Genomic DNA, 24,642 nt, shown 5'->3' on the forward strand with positions numbered 1-24,642 from the left:
TATAACAGAAGCTCGTGCAAGCCTATAACGGGTAGCTCCGAAGAGCCATCAATCGGGAAGCTCCGGATAGCCATATATCAGGAAGTTCAAGCAAGCCATATTAGAAATCTCACAAAGAGCCAATAAACGGGAAGTTCCAAAGAACTACATATATCGGGACGCTCATAAGAGCTAAGGTGTGTCCACAACACACGTAGGATCACAACCTAATGGGATGATCCAAAAAGCTATAACGGGAAGCTTGCAAGAACCATAAATGGGAAGCTCGAGAGGGCTAACAATGGGACACTCTTTTGAGCTATGGTGTGTCTGCAACATATGCTAGATCACAACCAATCTAGAAATTGGTATCCATCAAATTTCATTTATTCAAATGGGACTTCACGTTTCTCAGGCATGTCAGATATATAATTATTTTCATATACATAACAACTCCATAATTCAAATATATGACATTCAATTCAAAAATAAAATAGACACAATTTAATTACACGAACTTACCTCGATACTTGTTCGTATTCGAGAATCTACTAATCCAATACTTTTTGTTTGTCTCGATCTAATTCTGTATTTGATCTTTCCGGATCTATATAAATAAATTTAATCATCAATTTCTTACATTTCACATTCAAATCAACCTCATCCACATATTAGACAAAAGTACCATTTTTCCCCTATACTTTTCATCAATTGTAATTTTGTCCCTAGGCTCGGAAAATGAAATTCATGCAATTCAATCCTTACTCCAAGCCTAGCTGAATTTTTCATAGAACATTTACAGCTCATGTATTTCACAAAAATCAAAAATTTTCCATGAATTTTACATCTTTACAATTTAGTCCCTAAATCACAATTTCATCAAAATTCACTTTACAAAAGTTGTTTATCTATCAACAACGTTTCATCTTCTACCATAAATTTCAAAATTTCAGCATATTCATCCATGGCAAAACTTTGATACTTTGATAACTTTGTAAATTAATCCCCAAAATAGATAGATTATGTTATTACTATCTCAAAAATATAAAAATTACTAAAAACGGGACTTGAATACTCTCCTAAATTGCCCCAACAAGTTTTCTCTTTCTTCAAGCTCTCAAACTAAGGTCTCCATGGCTTTTTAATTGGGAAAGATGATATATAATGATGATATTAGATATTTATTTTATTTATCATCTTTTATTTAATTTAATTTCCAATTTAGTCCTTTTCTTTTTCTAATTTCCATGGATAAATCATCAAAAAATATCTACTAACTTCTCTTAATGGTCTAATTGCCATATAAGGACCTCAAATTTTGAATTCAATAGCTATTTTCTACCTATAGCTACTAGAATTCAACTTTTTCATTTTATGAAATTTGGTCTTTCCCTCCTAATTAAATTTAAAATCGATAAAATTCTCTTATCAAAAATTTCATACGTCTTTCTTATCATAATGCAGATTATGCAATATTATTAAAATAAATTTTCTTTCTGAGTCTAACTTGTGGTCCCGAAACCACTGTTCCGATTTACTGAAAATGGGCTGTTATAGTTAAGTTTAATTTAGTGTAAACCTGTGACAAGAATGAGCCTTTTGGTTCACTGGTTAAGCATCTGTCCGTATTCTGTTTGGTTCCGAGTTCAAATTCCAGGGTATGCGATAAGGAACATTCTTTTTGCTAAGTGTTTGTATCTAACTAGAAGTTATTAGGAATTAAAATTTTCGTCATTTTCCCCTTGTTCTTTTTTTTTGTCATTATTCTTTTATTTTTCTTTTTCCCTGCTACCCTTTTATTTTCTTTTCGATTCTTTAATTTTTTTTTCATTTTGATCAAATTCGTAAGTAAGTACGGGTCTAGACGAAGTCATACGCCATTAGTTGCATTGATTGAAGGTTAGTAAGTAAGTTTCAATGTCAATTCATTGAATTTCAGGGTTATGTTCTGAATTTGGCATCTTGAGCATATCGTGTAATCTCTAATAATTAGTCGCTTGGTTTCCTCTTAGGCGAGAATGTCAAGAGTAACAAACCTCAACTTGACAAACCGAGTGACCGTTGTTGAATTTTCGGTAAGTTTGATTTTGTTGAAGGTTTCATGTCAAAACCTTCGACATAAAGTATGATGTGTAAAATGTGCATTGTTGTCGATAATGTTGGTTGATTAAGTTATTGGGTGGTCGTTTCAGGCTTCGGGGGCTCTCCTTGTTGTTGTTGCTTTGAAATCTCTCCAGGTGCGTGCCTAAAACCTAAAATTTTACAAGTTTCTATTGCCAAAAAATGTGGTTGTCGACGCCACACGGCCAGGCACATGCGCGTATGTCTAGGCCGTGTGAGCCACACTGCCATGTACCAGGCCATGTGGTTGGCCATGTAACTTACTGTTTATCGATTTGGGGCCACACCGGTAAGGCACATAGGTGTGTGTCTAGGACGTGTGTAGCTATATTAGTGCAGGGTTCACACAAGCAATGGACACGAGCGTGTGTCTGGGCCATGTAACTCACTGTTTGTGGTACAAGACAACATGGCCAGGGACACACGTGTGTGCCCAAACCATGTGAGTCACATGGGGAGAGAAATAGGCGTGTGTTAAGGCCATGTAACTCACTTTTTATGCTTTAGAACCACATGGGCAGAGGACATGGGCATTTGACTAGGCCGTGTGGCATGTTATTGGGGCCCAAAACCTATTTTTGAGGCCGTGAATGTTGCTTAACACTGATACTGGCTTCCCTAATGTATAAATGGTTGAATTTGATTATATGAGAACTGTCTAATACTCTGAGGCTGATGTGTGAATAACATACTTGTATGTATACTATTATACTTATTCTGATATTGAATTGTCTTATCTATATGTGAAATAATTTAGAATGGTTGAATACAGGCTACGGGTAGTTGTGCTTTGCATTTTTATTGGTTGGGATATTGTAAAGAAGGAAGTAATCTATTCTGAATTAGTGGCTAAGCCACAAATGCATATAAATCTAATTTTGGTGCTTTGTCCCATTCCAATCTAGTAGCTAAGTTGCGTCTCTATAAAAGTGTTGAACGGGCACTCTATGGTGTGTAGGGTTGGTTGGGTGCTGAATGTACTTCACGATGTGTTGGGATGGCCAAAGACGGTGTGTAGCGGATGGGGGTAAGATTATTGCATCTGAATCTAGTCTGTATCGTATATGAAACTGAAATTGCATATATATATATGTAACTAATCTGTTCTGAATCTAAACTGAAATTACTTCTGTACTGAACCGAATCTTTGAATTCGAAACTATTTTATAAGTGAACTTTAGTTGAACAAACTTCTTTTACGCACTAAGTTCACAACTCATTTTGTTATTAATTGGATTTCAAGTGATACTCAAACTTTAACGGGACGGCGCTACGGGAGCTCGGTCAAGCTTTATCCTTCTTTAAATTACTATTAGTAGGGATTTCGATATTCTGTGGTATTCTGATGTTTTGATCGACTTCATGCTTAGTTAATTGTTGTCTGGATCTTTAAGTAATGAATGGTTCCTTTTGACTGCGTTATCAATGTGGTGTCTTTAGTGTCCTTGATGTAACCCTCTGGACTTGGTTTGGACGTCTAGGCCGGGTTTAGGGTATTACAAAAATGGTGGGACCTTGAATGCGCCTCAACCTTTGCTAGCAATGCCAATGTTTCATTAGCAATATTTTTCTTTTCTTTGTTGTATACAAATAGGGATACTATTCAACAAACTGACAATAAAATATTTTAAGGTAAACTATATCAACAATCTCTAAACTTTGTTTAAATTACGTTTCAATCATTCAAAATTTAAAAGTTATGTAATAGTAACTAACGTTATTGAGTTGTTACATTTTGGTCACTTGCCTGTTAACTTCTGTTAATGAGATATGTGACGCATTATTTTGAAGGGCTAATAATTAATTTGACTCTTGAATTATAGCAAAAATATCATTTTGATACTTTTAACATTATTCTTAACAATAATTCTAATTTTGAAATCATAAAATAATGAAAATTTATTTAGAATATTAAGAATTCTAAAAAATATATAAAATTTAATATTAAGATAGAAAAAATCATAAAATAAAAACGCTTAATGCACATTTTAGTCCTTGAAGTATACCACTTTTCTCACTCTAGCCCTTAAAATTTTTTTAGCCCACTTCAATTTCTAACATTATCAAACATTTCTAGTATAACTAATGGCTGAGATATGTAGCTAATCATACGCTACCACGTGTCATACAATGATGTCATTGTGATATCATCATCCGGTAAACCTTTTAAATTCTTTAAAAATGAAAAAAAATATTAATAAATTCCAAAAACATTTAAAAATTAAAAAATTATTAAAAATATAAATTTTTAAAAAAAATAACAATATAACAATATTATTAAAATTTACGAAATATGGTAACAATATTAGAAATTTTAATATTTTTGAAAATTTATAAATCACATTTACTAGAGCTTGAACATGGGATTGTAGTCTTTTAGAAGGATATCATAATTTATAATTCAATCGTAATTTATAGTGTTGTAAAGGTTAAACTTTCTCCTTGAGAGGTATTAATTCTAATAGTGAATTGACAAATCATTAATGGTGGAAAACTAAGATAGTAAAGATAGACAATTGGAGTCGAAGCACTATAAATTGAAGTGTCCAAGCTTTTCTTTAATTTTCTTATCATTTAGAAAAGTTTGTAGGGATTTTAAAAATATCAATTCACCCCTTTTGATATTTTCAGGCTTAACAGCTATCGCCAATAGCGTATATAATGTATATATATTATGTTATCATTTAAAAAAAACAATTGTCAAAAGACAATTTTTTTTAATTCAATAACTTTGGTGAGGGAGGTTAAGCCGTTCTATTGTGCACACTTATATTATATGATATTATGTTTTGAATATCTTATGAGAACTAAATAATTATCAGATGGATCCAAACTATGATATTATTGTATGCATCATTACCATAAAGGTAAAATTGAAATTTTAATTTAGAATGTTATTCTTAGAATTTGAGGAATCGTAACAAATACAAGGTGAAGAATGGCCTCATCAAGTTTTATGTAACCTTGACTATTTTTTTAAGTGTGTGAAGATGAGACAGAGAGGATTGCAACTTTCTTAATCGATTTTAATCATCATAATGAACTATGCAAGATTAAAGACATCTATGGATGGCTAATTTGGATTTTAGGGAATAAAAGGAATTTTTTGGATTTCATTCTTGTGAAAAACCATAGATTTTTTTATATCTAGTGGGAGTTCTGAGATATTTTTTATCTTAGAATAAATATTTTGCACAATGATATAATTTAGTAATAATTAAAAATATTGTTATAAAATTTAATTGTGAAATTTAGTGAGTTTTTGGTTTCATGCTCTACTCATGATTTTCATTAAATTTATTTTAAATTGTGACAAAATAAATGTGTGTATGTTTGGCATTAATTAGTACATATATGTCTTATTGTAAAATATCTAGTGAAATGGAATCAGTTTTCAAAAACTATTGTTTTGAGCTTAACAAATGTTAAAGCTAAATGGGTATAACCTTGATATCTAGAATATGATACAAATCCAACATGTTCTTAAAAATAAAAGATTCTAGTAGTTTTAAATTATATCCTAGATGAACATAAAAATATATGACCTAACATAAAAGGGATCAAGAGAACTCCACCACTTGTTTCGTTGCTAAGTGGTAAGGAGTTGATATCATGTAATACCCATTACTTAAACTATCAATGATTCGAGATAAACGATGCTACACCTAATGTCCGAAGGCACTTACAACTCTTCTTAACACATGTGTAGACTTTGAGAAACACATTTGGTGATAATAGTCAATAAAAACAAATTTCTAAATTCATACAATTCAATTCAATAACCAATATATGATGTTGTCACATGAATTACAAAAGTCACTTATATAAATATATTGAAATTCAATAACACAGTAATTTCCTATGTATTGGATCTGGTGCCCTGAGTGTAGTATATTTATTTCTAAACTTGTAATTTTTTCGAACATGTGAATTAATAAAAAAAATTCATTTATTACAATTAATATACTTTGTATTGTTATCCTCAAATGGCTTTTGCATGCAAAGCAAAATGGAAGCAAACGTTGCTCATTGGTTGCATAATATTTAACTAATACTAAGGGATATTATGTGGTCGGATACAAAAAATAATTTATATTATTAGACGAACCTAAACATATCCTTAGTCTAATTGGAAATGAGAAAACTGATTGAAATACTAATATGTCATCTATCAAGTCCAATTGGGGAGATGCATTTTCTTGGGCATCAGAGTGGATGACTCCTAGAAGATAAAGATATAGATGTGACTGACTTGACTGACACATCATACTGGACCCAAGTAGAACATATCTTGAATCTGTTTACGAATTTATTCTCTTGTGACTTTCATAGTTTGGCATACCTAAAGACTGATTGGATGGTGGACTATATATGCGTGACTCGTACACTTTGATATAAGTAAAAGCCTGAGTTCAAATAAATAAGGAACAGAAAACTGGTGTATTGGGTGTACGACTTCTGCAATATATAGCATCATTTACAACAATGAAATTCAAGGCCCGAGGCATGGGTAAATGATATCCTTTCATTGGAATTACATGGTTGATGAAAAGTAAACATGACCATGGATCTTTCGTTTTTGCAATAAATGACTTAATTATTATTCGATAATAATTAACTTTTCATGAAGGGAGATGTAATGACTACCATTAGATAAAATATGATCATATTGGGAGAATGAATATTATCCCAATGAGATCAAGGATATCCTATGAGGGTAACGCACTTATGACAATGTCATTGGACGAGCACCGGGTAGTTGCTTCGTAATGGTATGTTGTTATGGAGAGCTCAGCCACGATACTATATTGGAATGACTTCGTGACAGAACGAGTTTATAATTAATAGGTGAAAATCAATAACTTATTTATAAATCATTTGATCCCTAATTACATATGTCTAATTGGTCCCTCTGCTAGCTCGTTGAAACCAGAAATGAATTGCGTGTTTAAATAGAAATGAATGGAATGAATAGGAAAATAGAAATACGAAAAATTTAAGAATGATTATAGGTTTTTTCTAAAATGGAAAATGGAATCATTTGGGAATGAATGTAGGTTTCCAAAATGGAAATGGAAATGGAAATAGAAATGATTCATTTGCAATTCTATATAGATTACTTAAAAATGTTCGGAAGAATGAATTTATGTTTTTGAGTTGTTTTAAAGCCCAAAAATGAAAATAAATCATTCGGTCACAGTGAACATGTTGAGTTGTGAAATATCAAACATATTTTCTCAAAAGCTTACCAGGGGTAAAATCGTCAAAATTTTATTGGGGGTAAAATACGGATGAGAAAATTATTTAATATAAAATATTAAGTTTATTTTGAGAAATAGAAAAATCAAATCGGGTTGGATCATATTACATAATACTAGGTCAAAAGGCCTAGGAAGTACTTGTAATTGGAACCGATGTGAGAGAGGCCCAATTTACTATCCCATTTTTCAGTGGTGTCAAAAATGGTGGTTTGGGACCACAATTTCGAAAAGTGAGATCGTGTTTTATTATTTAATTAATTTTTAAGGAGTTACATTAGAGTCGTATTGAATTTTGGTGAAGAAATTTTAATGTTTACCTAATTAATTTAAGAAAAAGGACTAAATTGTAAAGGTCATAAAATCTAGTCATAATTGGATTGTATTGATTTGATGGTGTAATTATCAAATGAGAGGGGACTTATGTTGTAATTAGACCATTAGGAATATAGATGGACGATTAAGGGCTTTTAAGTTGTTAATTTGTATGTTTATTAAAAAGGGTAACTTGTAATTAAATAAAATTAAACTATAGAGTAATAAAAATAAAAATTTCAACTTCTTCTCTAATGTTCATCCACCTAAAATTAAGAGGAAAATCACCATTGTTGGAGCTCTAGGTTCGGTCATCACCAATCTCTTGCATGTAAGCTCGTTTTAAACCTGTTTCTTATCATTTTTATGTTTTTAATATCGTTGCAACTAGGTCTAGCTAACTCGAACCTTCATTTTCAAAACTGTTAAAGATTTTGAATGTTTCCATTAATGATTCATTGTTTTTTTTATGTTAATTGATGAAATTGAAGTATTGATTGTTGGTTTGAATTAGTTTGTTAAGTGGTTTTTGATCATTTTAGTTAAATGATTAAATCGATAGAATATTTAAAATTTTATGAAATTTTTGTGAGTTGTGAATAATTTTGGACTGTTCTAGCATAGGAAGAAATTGGGTTGACTTGAGAAATTGTGAAATTTGGATAAATTTGAAATTTCGGGTTTAAAGACTAATATGTGAGAAATGTAAAAGTTTAGGGGAAATGTGTAAATAATAAAAACTTAAGGGTCTCATGCATTGAATTGAGTTTGGAATCTATGTGAATTTAATAAATTGAATTTTATTACTATATAGATCAATAACCAAGTAAAAAACAATAACTTAGGAAAGGGGAAAATTGCAGAGTATTTCCTGCATATTAACCAGAAGTGGATTGTAGGTAAGTTCATGGTATAGAAAAATATATTTATATATATTTATAAATTTTTATATTATGATTTTATTAAACTATATTAGAACTGAATTATGATGTTAAATTGAAATTATAAACTATTTACAATTAAGTACGGATAAGAAGTGATTATTCGACAGTTGGTGTATAATATGGTTAGTTGTTACTGAAAAGAATATAATTGATTTATAGCATGTGTATGGATATGATATTGTGGAAGTCCCTCTGAGATTATAATGTTAAGAAGTTTGCTAAGTGCCTGTCTAAATGTAGTAATCGATTAGGATAGAATTGACATGCCAATAGGGTTTGAACGCGCGCTTGTACGGGTTTGCACTTTAGTGCCTCTAATTGCATATCTGTGCCTCTGTCTGCAGTTCGGTGACTCTATTATGCATCATTGGTGCCTTTTGTGTGGTGTAGCTTTCGAAATATTCGAGTCAAGTTACTATAGTTCATCGGGCTATGTATTAATTGACTTAAAACTTATTTAATTGTTGAATTTTGTTGGGTGATTATATTACTACTAATTGATAAATGTTGCTATGAAGTTTTTGATTATAAATGTTAATGGCTATTTTGAGAAATTGTGGATAATGAATTGGTTATGAATTTTGAAAGATATCATTTATGATTTAAATGATTATATAATAATGTGGTGTGATCTTGCACTTGAATATTAGGAATTAGAAACTTATCTTCTTGTTTATCTATAATGGTTAAGGTAAGTTAAATGGTATATATGCTATGAACTTATTACGATTCTTAAACTTATTTGATGCATTTGTGTTTCTTTTGTAGTTGGCCTTTTAATGACTGGCCGAATGGATCATTTTGGAGCACACACTATCCAATCTTGTTGGTAGTTTTTATTTACCTTTTTGGGATGTGACATGTGTATATGTGTTAACTTGTTGATATGTAAAGTGTTAAGTTTACTTGTTATAACTAGTTAATATGCTTTAATTTGGAAGTGTACTTGTGTTGAATTTGGTCAAATTGCTCTTTTGTGCCTTTTATATATGATGAGTGGTATTGTTGTGAAATGGAAATCTTTTGGTTGATGGTTTGAGGCATGAATGGTTATCTAGTGATAAAGCTTATTCTCTTATTTGTAACTTTCTTCTTGAGTTGAATGAATGTATGAATTGAGGTGTCTTTTGATGGCATATTGGTTAGACATAAGATGGATGAAATTTGTCGCATGTATTTAGCGATTTGTATGTGTTTTTAACCATGTAAAATGAATTAGACATGGTATGTCTTGTTGTGCAAGAAATAATGCTTGATTTGGCTTGATTTAGGGGTTAAAAATAGAGCACACGACCATGTATATTTATTGTTTTAGGTGCAAGTTTTACATGGCCTGCCACATGGCTATGTGATCCAACTTCGAATACATATGCGGGTTTGCACATGGCCTACGACACGACCGTGTGGTCCTATTTCGAATAAATACACGGGTAGACACACTGGCTAAGACACAGTCGTGTTTCCTGACTTCGAAGGTTCACACGGTCGTGTGACCCCTATTTTTTAAATTTTCAATTTTTTTGAAACTTTTTTATTTATTTTGATTTGATCCTAGATTGTTCTCAAACTGTCCTCGTTGGATCAATTTAAGACCTATAAGTGTATTTTTTTGGTGAATTGATTTAATTGTTATATGTTAGCATTTAGTTTGTTTAATTATTCTCTTAAAAAGTTAATTGTTTTGTTTTGCTTGGTAACACTCGTAACCTAATCTAGCAATGGAGACAGGATAGGGGTGTTACACCAAAAACCTCTCATATAACATGAAGAGTGCAGCAAACCTAGTAGGAATACTAGGGTGTGCCATCCACCACACTCCTACTGGAAGTAGGAAGTTCTTTTTCTATTTGAAATAGACCACTACAACTCAAAAAGGGTTCTACCTTCTCTTCTTATTAATAAATGGCACTTGTAGGGCATAAATAGATTTTGAAAGATTATTACTCTGATGAAAAGTAGAGAGAATTTATTTTCAACTATTAAATATTTTTTCCAGAATAACAATGCTACTCGTTTCTATTAAAGAAGAAAGAATTTCGTTTCCACCCCAAATAAAATAGAGAAAACTTTTTCTAGTTCTATGTTTTAATTTAATTGGTTTGAGCCCACACTTGAAGCAGTTCATGGCACAAGAATAGTAGAGAATATCATTTGGTTGAAACCAGAGTAAAACAAACATTTGCTAAGCTAAAAACACATGTGTGAATTCGATTAGGGTTGGTTGCTATAAGTATCACAAACATGATCGATTTTCAAAATTTTAATTTTTCACCATGCAAGAAAACCATTTTCAAACCGGATTTTTTCGAACAATTGGTATCAAAGCCTGGTTGTGTTATGTTTATAGTGTAAATCAAGACCGAATCTCTCTATTCATCTTGTTTGATTGATATTTTTGTAAGATGTGACATTCTTGTAATTATTCGCATGTTTAGGGTAATATATGAGAATGAATATGATATTATATATTTTTATATAATTGTTATTTTTTGCCAAAGTTGTGGTTCTTAGGAAACAGACAATGAACTATAATCTCCACGTAGGATTTTTTTATATAGAATTCTTGTGAGCTGAAAATAGACATAGGACTTAAATGTATTTTTTCCCAAAAATATTCCATGATGAGGAGAAGATGGACCGATGGCGGTTGAAGACACAAGGAATGCCTTATGGTGAATAACTATGTAATTTTTTGGTTTTTCATTTACTTTCTAGAAATAGAACCATGGAAACCTTGATTGAAAATTTTATTTTAATTATCTATCTCCTTATATATCTATTTAGTAATTGTTAAAGATATAATTGTGATATATATGTATGAGATCATCCACAGTTGATCGATTAAAGATAATAAGTGTGCTAATGAGAAAATACGTGTTGTATTGTTCCATTCAATTCTTTAGGTTTAAAAGTGATTAAGTGGTTATTTTGGATAATGATGAAATGATCCATGTTTATAATGTTGTTTGAATGTTTACATGATATGAGTAAAGTACTTGAATTATATATTTGTGTGCTTAGTGCGTTCATGAGTTTGAGCAAAGAATGGTGTTGGGTTTGAATGTTTTTATATGAGGTTTAATATGTGCATAATGGCATTAGGATAAGCTATGTTTGAAGCTATGAATGACCAATTTGAATGTGTGAAGATTTAGCTAATATGTTGATAATGGTAAGATGGTAAGATGGTTTTGGTACTAATAGGTGATAGTAATATAAGTTTAAGTACATGTTTGAATGGTATGGAATTATATCAACTTATTTGAGTGTCAAGTAATACCCTTATAACTATGTTATGTGTTGGCTCCATTTAAAGCATATTGGTATAATGCTTGAATGTGTTTAGAATGTGATTAATTGGTATGTTTTCTATGGAGTATATATAGGTTTTGATTTGGTTTAAATGTGTATTGGGTCATCAAATAGGCTATTGATTTAGTTTGGTATGAAGTTGGCATTAATGACATATTTTGCACCATACGGTCGTGTGTCACACACGGGTTGATGACATGACCTATGTTTATTAGAAGATAGAATTTTGTGTATGCGCCATTTGGCAAACTCTTAGGTTTGGTGAGTTCTATAGTTTGGTAGACTCTTTTGTTAAGTATTTGCCCAACCCAATTGCCTTGGGCGAACTCGTTAAGTTTGCAACTGTTTAGCTTTGTCTATTATATCAAAATGGTTATTTGGATAGTTAAGTTGAGATTTAGTTAGAATGAAACTAGAATACTATAGATGATAAGACTTAAATTATGTTAAGTGCACTTAATCAAGAGAATCAATAGTGTTAGTGGAATTATCTGATTTTTCCATTAATCTTTGTTTCTATGCTTAAGTATATAAGGGTAACAGTGGTCTTTTTGAACACCTTTATATTTTCTTCTTCCTTTAGTTTCTTTAAAACTCTTTGAAACACTAAGTTTAGAAAACCTCTTCAATTAAAGGTTCGTAGTATTCAACTAACTTATACGTTATTACCAGCTCACTGTTAATTACTGATGAACCCTAGGTTACTCTCTAAGTCATTTACGTGTTTCTCGCTCTGTATGCATAGATTTTAGTATAGTATGGGAGGAAGGAAACTTCCTGATTTTGGACTAAGTGTTGTTGGTTCTTACATGCATGATCAGATTTGATAGATTGATGATATGATATGTTTAATTATTTTCATTTTAGCTAAAGAAGCTAAAGAAGGACCAAGCGATAAAGGTAAGGGACTTGCTTTGTAGATTGTGCTAGAGTTTCTGGTGAGTTCCTTTTTACTTCCATGTGTTGCAATTATCCTTATTTTATAATTCTTGTAAGGCAAGTAATCCTCCTTTGTAATGGATCAAAGATGTTGTGTGGTGTTGTGTGGGTAATGGCTATCCAAATTCTTTAGTCTGAGTGTAGTTTGTCTGTGAGATAAAGTAAGTGTCATTCTTCAAGCTTAAGCCACTACCATTTTCTTCTGATATGTATGATATGATAAGATCTGATATGTGGTGCTGGAGATGAGGAGATATGTTTGTGTAGCCTTTGGTAGGACAACTATATTGCAAATCGGATTGGAAGATCACGATAAAACATGCTATTCTGAATGAAAATGATATAATGAGTTAAAGCGGAGAACATATGTTAATATGACTGAATTCTAGGTACGTGGTTGGATTAAGATGGATTTATCTGAGTTATATTAAATTGGCATATAGTATACGCCTAAGTGGTAAGCAAGTTGGCGTACTGAGTCTGTCTGTGTCCTGTATACGCCGTTGGGCGTACTATGTGTATGTGTGTGAATCCTTCAGAAAGGTTTAGATGTAATATTAGTAATATTATGTATGAATTATCTTTGGAACTCACCAAGTTCATTTTAACTTACTCTGTGACCCTTTTTCATTCTCAGGCTTGCAAATTGAAGGAAGGTTTTGTTAGAAGTACTATGCCAGAATGTTGTTTTTATCGTAAGCCAACTACTTTGTGTTTGTATCATGCATAACTCATGGGGGTGGCACATAATAGTATTTTGGAAATGATTTGTATAAAGAACTTCTGTTTTGATAAGAATCTATTTTATAATACTTCTATTAAGTATCAGTACGTGGTTTTAAATTAATACATTTTTTCTAATAAAATTATTATATTTGCATTTATACGCCAAAATGACTTAAATGTTATTTAAACTATTAATGATTCCATTTAAACTGAGTAAAGCAAAAACTATCAAATGTTTTATATTTATAACTTTATAAAATTTTAAAAGCTTCCACCAAAAATGTTTCGAAGTTAGTTTGATTTCAAGTAGTGACGCAACATACTTGGATTCTATCATAGGGTAAGGTTTGGCGTGTTACATTCCCTTACATGGGGGATCACTATGGAGGAATCATTAAATGGGTATACTACCAAGAACTTGACCGCCTCCGGACGTACAAACGTCCAGAGTGTGAATACTGCAACAAACGATATAATAATGAGGCGGTGTCCACAAGTATACGGGTCAAGTTGTAATATACTTACAATGAAGTAAGTGAGTACTCCAAGGATCAAACCTAAGGGAGACAAGTACTAAATTAACTTTAACCTAAATGAAAATAGATCTAATTAGTAATTTAAATAATTATATTATGATGAACATAAAAATAGAGAAGCTAGATTTTATAAGAAAATAAATAAAAGAACATAATAGCATGAACTTTGAAAAACTAAGATCCAAATTCAACCAAATCTAAGTATAGGTGTTTAGCTCACTTCGGTGATCATAATTAATTCCTATTTCGGGTTTCTACTTCAATCTACTAGTCACTACCATAGCAGGATCTCTCAATCTTCCACTAAACTAACGAGTCGGCAATAACTACTTATCTCTCGACCTCACAGTCTAGACCGGTTCGAAGGTAAAGGGTTTGTAGATAGGCCATACCAATTTTGGGTTAATTCCCACCTAAATGGCTTCCTAGGGTTTAATTTCTTCCTTTCCCAAATAGCTAATCTGTTGAGAAAACCCTACATAGAATTAATTAATCACACCTCCACTCACTAATCCTCCATAAGAGGATTAGTTCCTCATGGAATCCATAAACATAATAAATTTGATAAATAGAATAAGCATAAAGAACAATTCAAGAATAATGTTTAAGAGAATTTTAATTATATTGATTGATGAAAATGCAGAATCCACAGAGAGTTGGTCGAATCCACAAATCAGATTCTCTGTTGAACACGAACAAAACAAATGAAAATAAATCTAAAGCCTAAAGAAACTGAAAACTAAATTACAAGGAAAATTATGAATTATTAAAATTTTCCCTAAACAAGTGTCTAAAGAGCCTATTTATAGAGTTAGGGCTGGCCGTCATCCTTAGCCCTCGATCGACTAATGTTTTTACGTAAATATATATTGTGCGAACCAAAACACCCTCAACTCGTATTTTTTTGTGTAGGGCTGATGTCACGACATTTATTGTCTGTGTCGCGACACCAATGACAGTTTGCTTGGCCTCAAGTTCAGCTTCAAGGGTGTGTCAAGACATTCGTGGCTGTGTCGTGACACCAAGGGCAATTTTGGATTTCTTGTATTTCTCTCTCTATATTGCGACATCGGACTCCCGTGTTGCAACATGATGACTAGCCCCGGGCTCTTATGCCTTCGAATGCTTTCCTGTATGCTCACTAAGTATGTTAGCCCTCCTTTGGGCCTCATTTGACTCCTACGGTCATAAAATGACTCGATTTACACTTTTTATTGAATCAAAGCTAAAATAGAAAAACTAACTAAAACATACTAGAAATGCTCGTATTCAAGCTCATTAAGTATGAAAACTAGTTTAATTTGCTACATTGAATTATGGCAGATCAGAACTCTTTCAAATAATGCCTGATAGACATGCCCAGGTCTTGCCACAAGGGTGGAATATTAACTCGTCATTTAGACATTGCAAAATTCACAATACAGACCTTCCAGAAAACTTGCCACATGTATTCCCCATATTACCCCGCCACTGAGGCTCTCTGAATAACACGCTAAGAAGATTTTACAGAGAGTTCGCCACAAAGGCTTATAGAATATTCTATGTCCATTGTATTTTCACAATGATTGTCATACTGGCATTTTCTCGTGTTTACTATCCCGACGTACGTCGTCAAACACCATCCTGGGGTCCATTATTGTATCACATATTTTCTTGAAACTCCACCCGAGCCCTCTTAATGCCAACATACATTGTCATACACCACTCAAACAACATAATGGACACATCTACACAGATTTCACTCATAATCGTAACAGAGACATACTTCCTAACATATAACTTCTCATGCATAATTACCACACATTATCATATTCATGCAACGCATCATACACTTCAGAGCATACATGCAAATGCTTCACAGAGAATATACAACCATACATACACACAACAACTTCTCAAGAAGATATGCGCATCAACCATACAAGGAATCATTATAATATAGTTTGTAGAAGTCGGGTTTAGAGGCTCAGCAGAGACCTACCTTAACCTCTACTTGGAGCTTCCATTTCAAATGTTCATCCCAAATCAGCAGCAACTACTTAAAAAATCATAAGATTTCACCTAAAATCCCTGTTATAGACATTTTACTAACTTTTCAACTACATGTGACCCCTAAGTAAAGCCTTCCTGTAACACCCTTCCCTTCTATAATTGTAACGTGAAAATTTGTAAGACTTACCAGAAGGCTGAATCATCTAATCATTAAATGAAATATTAGTTTAATCTTAATGAAGAAGAAGAAGAAGAAGAAGAAGAAGAAGAATGAGGGGATGTTAATGTTAGAAATAAGAACTTGAACATTAATTAGATAGAAAAACCATTTGAAATGTTCCCTTCCCATAAATATACTCTCGGTCTCCCTGATTTCCTTGCCAAATCCAGGGTAAGTATAAAAAAATTGGCGAAGGTTTAACTTACTTTTGACTAGTTATAGGTAGGGTTTAATCAATCCAATTGACTCCTGTTGAAAAGTGGCCAACCATGCTGCTATGATGATTTATTTAATTGGCTTGTTTTAGTGTACAAGCAATCTTTCATATATCTTGCTACTCCGATCTTTGCTTCTATTGTTGTAGAATCCGAACAACTCTCAACTAAACTCAATACAAGATCCACTTGAACGGTATTCATACAAATCGGGTGTACTATGTCTTGGCGGTGTTTCATGTTTGGCATAGTTTTAAATATCTCCTACAGCTTACTCATACACTTGATAGGCTCTTAATGCTCAAACAAAACTCTGGGGCCTACTCTTCTTAGGTGCACACTTTCTTGGGCGTAATCTTTCTTTACTTGAAAATGTCCTGCAATTAATTCCTTAGATACCGTCAACGGGCGGATACTTTAACGCCAGTATGCACCAATACTCTAACTCGCCATCCGACCAATAGGGCAGTGGATTATGTTACACAGTGCACCAAACAGTTTATATACATACTTTACTCATCTTTTCAGATTCACTGATTTTGAGGGTGTGACATGGGCTGGCCACACAACCGTGTGAGTACTGTAGATTTGGTTAATTAAATTTCACGCTGTCTTAGTTTGTTACATGGCTCAGCCACATGGCCATATGACTTTTGATGTAATTTTGCATTTTGATCCACATGATTTTTAATATTTACAGGACCTAAACACACGGCCGTGTGACCCCTTTTTTGCATGATTATCTTTATCTTTTAAAAACATTTCAATTTGATCCTTATTTGTGTTTGGGTCAACTTAAGAGCTTTGGTAAGCTCGAATAAGACTCAAATTTAATTTTATATCATATTATTTGAATGTTTATGACATGATTGATTGTTTGAAGGATTTATTTATGATTTAATTGATCTGTAATTTTGGAAATGTTGTAAATTGTCCTAGTTAAATTCTAGGTTTTCATTAGAGCATACATAAGCTCGTATAAGACCGAGAAAATTTATATTTGATGATTATGCATTGAATTGACTATCATTTTGTGACTCATGTTAATTTCAATATTAAATGTGTATTTATAAAATAATTCTATGTTTATTTGAAGTAATTAATGTGAAGTGAATGTGTTCTGTTCCGACTTTGACTATAGCACTCCATAGCTCGGGTTTGGTGACTAGATAGAGTGAGGGTTCTTACATATCTATTTGAACTCAGGCTTTTACTTACATCAAAGTATACGAGTCACACATATATAGTTTATCATCCACTCAAGATTAAGGTATGTCACACTATGAACGTCACGAGTGAATAAATTCAGATCTTCTAGGATTTATTCTATTTGGGTCATATCCGATCTACTATCAGTCTAGTCAGTCACATCTATGTCTCTATCTTCTAAGAGTCATTCGCTCTGATGCTTAAGACAAAGCATCTCCTCAGTTGGACTTTATAGATAACATATTAGTCATTCAATTGGTTTGCTAATTTCTAATTAGACTACAAACATGTTCAGGTTTATCTACTAATTCAAGTTGTCTTTCTGTATTATGATCTGACCACATAATATCACTTAGCATTAATTAAATGTTAGATAACTAATGAGCCAATATTTGCTTCCATTTTACTTTATATGCAAAAACATTGAGGAAAATATACATAGACTATTAATGTAATCAATGGATATTTTATTAAACCAATTTTTTTTTTGAAAAATACAAGTATACAAAATGAATATACTACATTTACGCACTAGATCCAACAATATGGCATTGTCCACAATGGATGTTGAATTTGTGGCATTTTTAAGTGACGGATTATAAGTGTTTGGCCTAAAAGATTTTAACATTATTTGGGATTTAATAAAAATACATCATAGTGATGGTGTAATGCAATTTCAAGTTGCAATTGCATTCACGATGGACCACATATATTTTCAATGACCAAACACATAGGCACCAAGTATAATTTTGTGAGAGGCATGGTTGTGCATAAGGTCAACATGTAGTAAACATCTATGCATAAAATGATTGCAAATTGATTTACAGGATTAATACCTAGAGATTATATAACGGACATGTTAATCTCTAGGATGTATAGAATTAGTGTACTTGTTAAGTTGTTCAAGTTGACTAATACTTTTTCCTATTTGTGTTATTATTGATAAAGATTAATGCATTCAAAAGAGTAGTACTTTGTTTCATGAATGCATATAAATGTGTGTGTATGTTAAATACATATATAAGATTAAAGGTATGTCGGAAAGATGATTGGCCTTCTCACACAAGCAATCACCTTTATGGCTTAGTGTTAGATGGAAATGAAATCTTTAAAACTGAGAGTTTTAACTAGAGCTGAAGCTTAAAACGAAATCGCCTTGATAACATATCAAGATGAGGTCATATAGTGATGAAATTATGACCGATAGTAAATAAAAGATCCTACAATTCATCTTATCTATCTTTTATGCCAGGTGGAAGCCATGTTGAATTTATTAAGAAAGTAGAGTTATGGACTCAAGTTAGATATTGAATGTATCTGAACTATCACCTGTATTATATTAGATTTTTTAAAAAGATATACACTACAAGGGAAGATGAGGAGTAATATCATAGTATGTGTTTCATACCACATGTGCATTCTACGACCAATAAGGGTAACTGAAGAATTGATCCCTGCTTCGAAGTTGTGCGAGACTCATGAGATCAAACAAGATCTCTATTTAATACCCTTATTGACATTTAACTGTTTTTTGAAATTTCAATTCAATGTTAGCTATCTCAGAATGTTATCAATTGTCATGAATTACATGATCTAATGGAATATATCTAGAGAACAGTTGAATTAAAATGAAGAGATTTAAGAAAAAAGGAGGATCATTTAGTGTCTCATTTAGTTGTACGTATTGGTCAACCAATTGTGTTTTATATTGTAAACACAATTATGAATACAAAAGTTTAGTATATTATTGATAAAAGAGAGATCTTAGGAAATTTGAAGTGTGAATAAATGAATATGAGGTATTACATACTCTACTTAAACTTAGTTGCTATATATACCTAAGAGTTGTATAGCAGTCAACTATGTAAATTATAAAATATGCTAATCGCATGACCTATTTTATTGTACGAAATTTGTGAAGAAAAGTCATGTCGATCTCTTAAAATTGATTATATGGGTATTGTATTTGTGTGCGAGTGGAAAATGTTGAAATCTGGTTTCGGATTCACCCGCAATGGGTAATTCCCAATTCAAATCAATAATATAAAACCGCTAAAGTGGTTATACCACTATAACTGCCAAGGCAATTAACATGAAAATATAAATAAAATAAAGGAAGTTTTACGTCCTGGTTTTTCGTGAATGGCCAATTTCAAATTAAAGAAAGAATTATGCAATTCTTTCACTAAGTCCTTTCAAGAATTTTTTTTTTTAAATGTAGATTGCTTCATGTTTCGGAAGAAGTAGATGTCAGTCGTCATTTGAGATCAAAATCGCTTCAATCCATGAATTAAAGATCGCATTTTGCAGTGAAAAGTGGATAATTTTCGTGACATGATTTTATTTTTTATCCATCAATTAAATTTGATTTCATGTTTATGATCTTGTAAGTTTCTTATTATTTTTTATTTTATTTTTGTACAATAAATTATTAGAAGTGATAACCTTCAAATACATTTAATTAATCCACATCTCTAAGTTATTAGAAGATCAATCAATAGGCACGTTTGATCGTAGAAAGTTGAAAAGGGTAGAGTAACATGTCCATGTCAAAAGTGGAGAGAATGAAAGAGAAGACGAGGCATATTCAATGAACTAACTTTGAAGATTTTAAATTATTAACATAAAAATGAAAAGAAAACATATTACCAAACATGTTCCCATATGATTCGATGTTGAGAATCCATATAAAGGTAACTGTTAAGAAATAATGGTAAATAAGACATTTAAAGAAGATGAAGGAAAGATTTGTATGCCAATATTGGCCTTTGATAATTTGCAAGCTTTTTTAATTAATGTGAGGTCAAATCAACCAGTGAGGTGAGTATCAAACTTTGGAAAATGAAAGTGAATATAATAACTATTAAATTGATAGAGCAGACAATAAGAGAGGCTTACCCAAAGAAGAATCGAAGAGAATAAAAATCAATCATAAAAAGAAAAGAAAAGTGAAGACTCTAAAATCAATCATAAAAAGAAAAGAAAAGTGAAGACTCTATAATGCACTTTAGTAAAAAATGACTTTTAAAAACATAAGGGGAAAAAGGAAATAGTAGATGAAGGAAAAGTATAATCGCTCGTTAACCGACATAAAAAATATGCAATTGAATCTCTTATTGATTTTGACATTCAAAATTGTAGAAGAATTTTGCATAAAAATATGGAATATTTATGAAGGGTTGACATGTTCATTAAGTTATCGACAAATTGTAAATTGTAATGATTATGTAAATCATCAATGAACTGATTCATCTTGAAATCATAAACAAAATTGGAGTATATAATTATTATATAACTATTTAATTAATTTATATAGAGTTTTCTTTGTAAAAAGAATTATATATTTATTTAGTATGAGAGTTGTGACTCATCTCAACTATATTTATAATTTTTTAAATATAAATTATATTTAAAATTAATTTGACAATTCTTGTACATAAATTTTCTATTTTTGTCATTCATGTATAGGTATATTTATAATCAAATTATTTTACGTTTTATTATTTTCAACTAATTGTTTTAATTTGGTAAATTATAAATTATATATAATAACCATCAAAATTATTATATTTTCCGGTATAATTATTATATGTCAAAATAAAGATGGATTACTTTAATACGTAGTTCAAAAATATATAAATTATTTTAGTTTAGTTTTTTTAAAAATATATTTTATATCATAAAATATTGATAATTTCATTATATTTATTTTTTAATATTTATTGCGTTGACTTTAATTATTTAAAACATATACTGAACATGCAAGGCACATGAGTAGTTGCATCATGAGTTAAAACTAGTCTAAGCTTAAAAAGAAACTAACAGCACGTTTGGTTGAGGAGAATGCATGCATATTCCCCCTTATGCAGCAGGCCCACTAGGAAACGACTGTTTGATTCGCTGTAACCCCATTCCCCCCGAATCGGTTACTCCCCTATTACCTTGATTGCGCATAATAGGTATTACGCCCCCTCAGCGCCGATTACCTATTCCGCGTTTTTTCCTTTTGTGCTATTCCATTTTTTGCCCTCGTCCTCAACATTTCGACTCTCCGACGCCTCCTTGCACAGGTAATTTCTTTTCCCTTCCACTCACTCTGTCATCGATTATTGTTCATCGTTTCTTTGATTTTCTTCATATTATCAAGAAGGAGAAACCAATTTCCAGAGGTATTTTCACTGTTCACTTAAAATCTATTTCCCTTTTCTCATTACAGGTTCTTCTTCATCGCACTCTTCCCCAATTTGCTCATTACAAGTTAGTTTTCCAGAGGTATTTTCAATGTTTGTATTGCATGTTCGATTGAAAGAGTTGTTAAATTTTAGGGCTAAAAAGTTTTATTACAGAGAATTGAAGAAAAAAATTTGAAATATTTGTAATCTTTGTTTCAGTTCTTGTTTGTATTGCAATATTTGTTTCAGTTAATCGATTTCCCTTTTCCCATTACAGGTTCGTGTTCATCGCACTCTTCCCCGATTTCCCTGGTTATAAGTTAGTTTTCCAGAGTATCAAATTTTATTGTTTTTGTTGCGTCTTGGTCTTTTTGGAATTAGAGGCATAGCAGTGCAACTAAGAAACAGAAAATGTAGATCGTACCACATTCATAGTTTTTAATAGAACTTAGACCAGAAGTTGTCATTAGCTCTCCAAAGGCTCTCAAATCTCCTGAAGCCCAAGCCTCTAATCCTGGAATAACCATTATACAGCTCCGCTATTAGTTGATAAGGCATTGAACAATATGGTTATCTACATATGATCATTATGTTGGCTAGATAAATGAGAGGAATTGTAATAACACAGTTGTACCTTTTCTAACCCGCATATTCTCTGAAAAGTAATGTTCTGCTCTTTTGGCTAGATTTGGTTCCAGTTTGAACTGCAAAATAGAAGGCGATCTGATAAAGAAATAAACTTATGAGAAAAACTTAGAATGTTAAGTTGACAACTAGTTGAACAGGTTATATGCATCAAACATATATTATCTACTGCATTCTTTGCTTAGCTTAGGTGGAATGGTGTTAGGTTTGGTAGAGATCTTACATCTGAGACATGGAAGATTGTTGTTTCTTTTCCTTTGTTATGTAATCCAAAGAGTTTTAAGGAATAAGGGCAAGTATGTTATATGAAGTTGTTTAAGCTAGGTTTATTATTTCATAGGTACAGAACCATTAGGTTCATCTTGCTTGCAATCAAAGTTAATAAGCTTCTACTTTATGTAATTTTCATATTCAAGGAGCTTTTGCTAGTAGCATACTCATGAATGCATGCAAGCTACATATCTAACTTTTTAATAGGGAGAATTTATAAATCTTATTTAGCAAACTGAATTATTTAACATAAATTTTTACTCTTCTAGTAAGACAGGCAATCATATAAAATTCATACAAAACATAACTGTTTAACTGATAAGAAGAAATGCTGCAAAACTCTCAGCTTCTTAAATCAGAGTCTGTATTGATGTTTATACCTTGTGCGCTTCGTAAACTTCTGGTTTAACTTCTAAAATCAACTTCTAAAATTGTGTCTTGTGCACAATGTCTTCTAAAATCAGAGCCTGTATTGATGTTTATACCTTGTGCGTTTCGGATTCCATAACTATTGAATGCCAGGCTTAACTGCAGACTTGAGGCAGTGAGCAATTATAGCTTTGTTCTCTAAGTTAGCTTAATGACTGATCCAGGTTGGTATTATGTGGCTCTTATAAAGAACATTGTACAATGGAAGCAGTATTAAGTTGCTCATCTAGTTGTATGTGCTTTTAGGCTGTCTAGATCCGGAGAATTTGAAAGAGTTTAAACTTGTGAATTGCCATTTCAATTCAGACATTTTTTTGATAGTCTGTTGTTTTTTCAAAGAGTTTACAATGGAAAATGTTGTTAGTGCTGTTTTTTCAATTCAGATATTAGCTCCTTGTTGTTAGTGACTAGAAGAAGAAATTGGAAATTGTTGCATTTGTTTTGATATTGTTCTTGATTTCTTCTGGTTCCTGCTTGTTTTAGGGATTATTAATTGCAAGTATAGTAGGATATAGTTCTGTTATTCTTTAGATTTTGAAATCAAATGCTGTAAATGAGTTACTTGAGCTATTATTTATATTCGATTAAAGGTAAATTATGTTGTAAAGCCTTTTGATTCATGATATTAAACTTAAATTTAATTTGTTTTTTTTCTTTAAGATAATTATGTCAAGTGTTTCAGAAAATGTTTTGTAACACCCCTAACCCGTATCCATCGCCGAATTAGGGTTACGAGGCATTACTGACAAACACAACCATTTTTAAAACCAAACTGATCACAAACATGGAAATTAAACCATTTTCGCATTGCTATATATATATACAATCCAAATCTAACCAAAATCATACTCAAACCTATACATGCCATAAGATCAAGTTCAAACTGTTAACAAAATACCAAATGAAGTCGATAGTGTGATAGACTATGCTGATGATCCCCGAGCTCGTAACGCATCTCCAAAATCTATAAAACAAATGAGCAAAAACAATCAAAGTAAGCTTTTATAGCTTAGTAAGTTTATAGCATAACCAAAATACATATAAACGATCATATGTATAATCATTATATACCTAAAAATCAAGTTACATACATAATCATTAATTGCATATATATATTCCAAATATACTTATCATTTGCATTTCATTGAATGCTTGTTTATGATCTTTCAAAAACATATGTCAAAAACTTATATTTCCACTTATAAACTACATGAATCATATGCACATTTATACTTCTAATCCACATGTACCGATTTCGTACAAGTATATTCAACAATTTTCATATCAACCAATGTATATATGCCTATTCACTAAACTTATAGATTGAAACATTTATAAGCTCATCGAATACATATAAATA

The 24,642-nt window shown here is 31.6% G+C and overlaps 2 long non-coding RNA genes across 2 annotated transcripts; one reads left to right on the forward strand and one right to left on the reverse strand.

Moving 5' to 3' along the window:
- Positions 1–21,641: 21,641 nt before the first annotated feature.
- On the forward strand, positions 21,642–22,354 carry LOC121217335 (uncharacterized). Its single transcript, XR_005913408.1, has 3 exons — positions 21,642–21,836; positions 21,983–22,038; positions 22,216–22,354. It is a non-coding gene; the product is annotated as an uncharacterized lncRNA (long non-coding RNA).
- Positions 22,355–22,402: 48 nt separating this feature from the next.
- On the reverse strand, positions 22,403–23,429 carry LOC107902968 (uncharacterized). Its single transcript, XR_001685652.2, has 3 exons — positions 23,234–23,429; positions 22,573–22,642; positions 22,403–22,452 (listed from the first exon to the last, which is right to left on the reverse strand). It is a non-coding gene; the product is annotated as an uncharacterized lncRNA (long non-coding RNA).
- Between the last annotated feature and the right edge of the window lie 1,213 nt (positions 23,430–24,642).

The sequence above is a fragment of the Gossypium hirsutum genome, chromosome D05 (assembly GCF_007990345.1).
Source record: "Gossypium hirsutum isolate 1008001.06 chromosome D05, Gossypium_hirsutum_v2.1, whole genome shotgun sequence".
In the NCBI taxonomy this organism is placed as follows: Eukaryota; Viridiplantae; Streptophyta; class Magnoliopsida; order Malvales; family Malvaceae; genus Gossypium; species Gossypium hirsutum.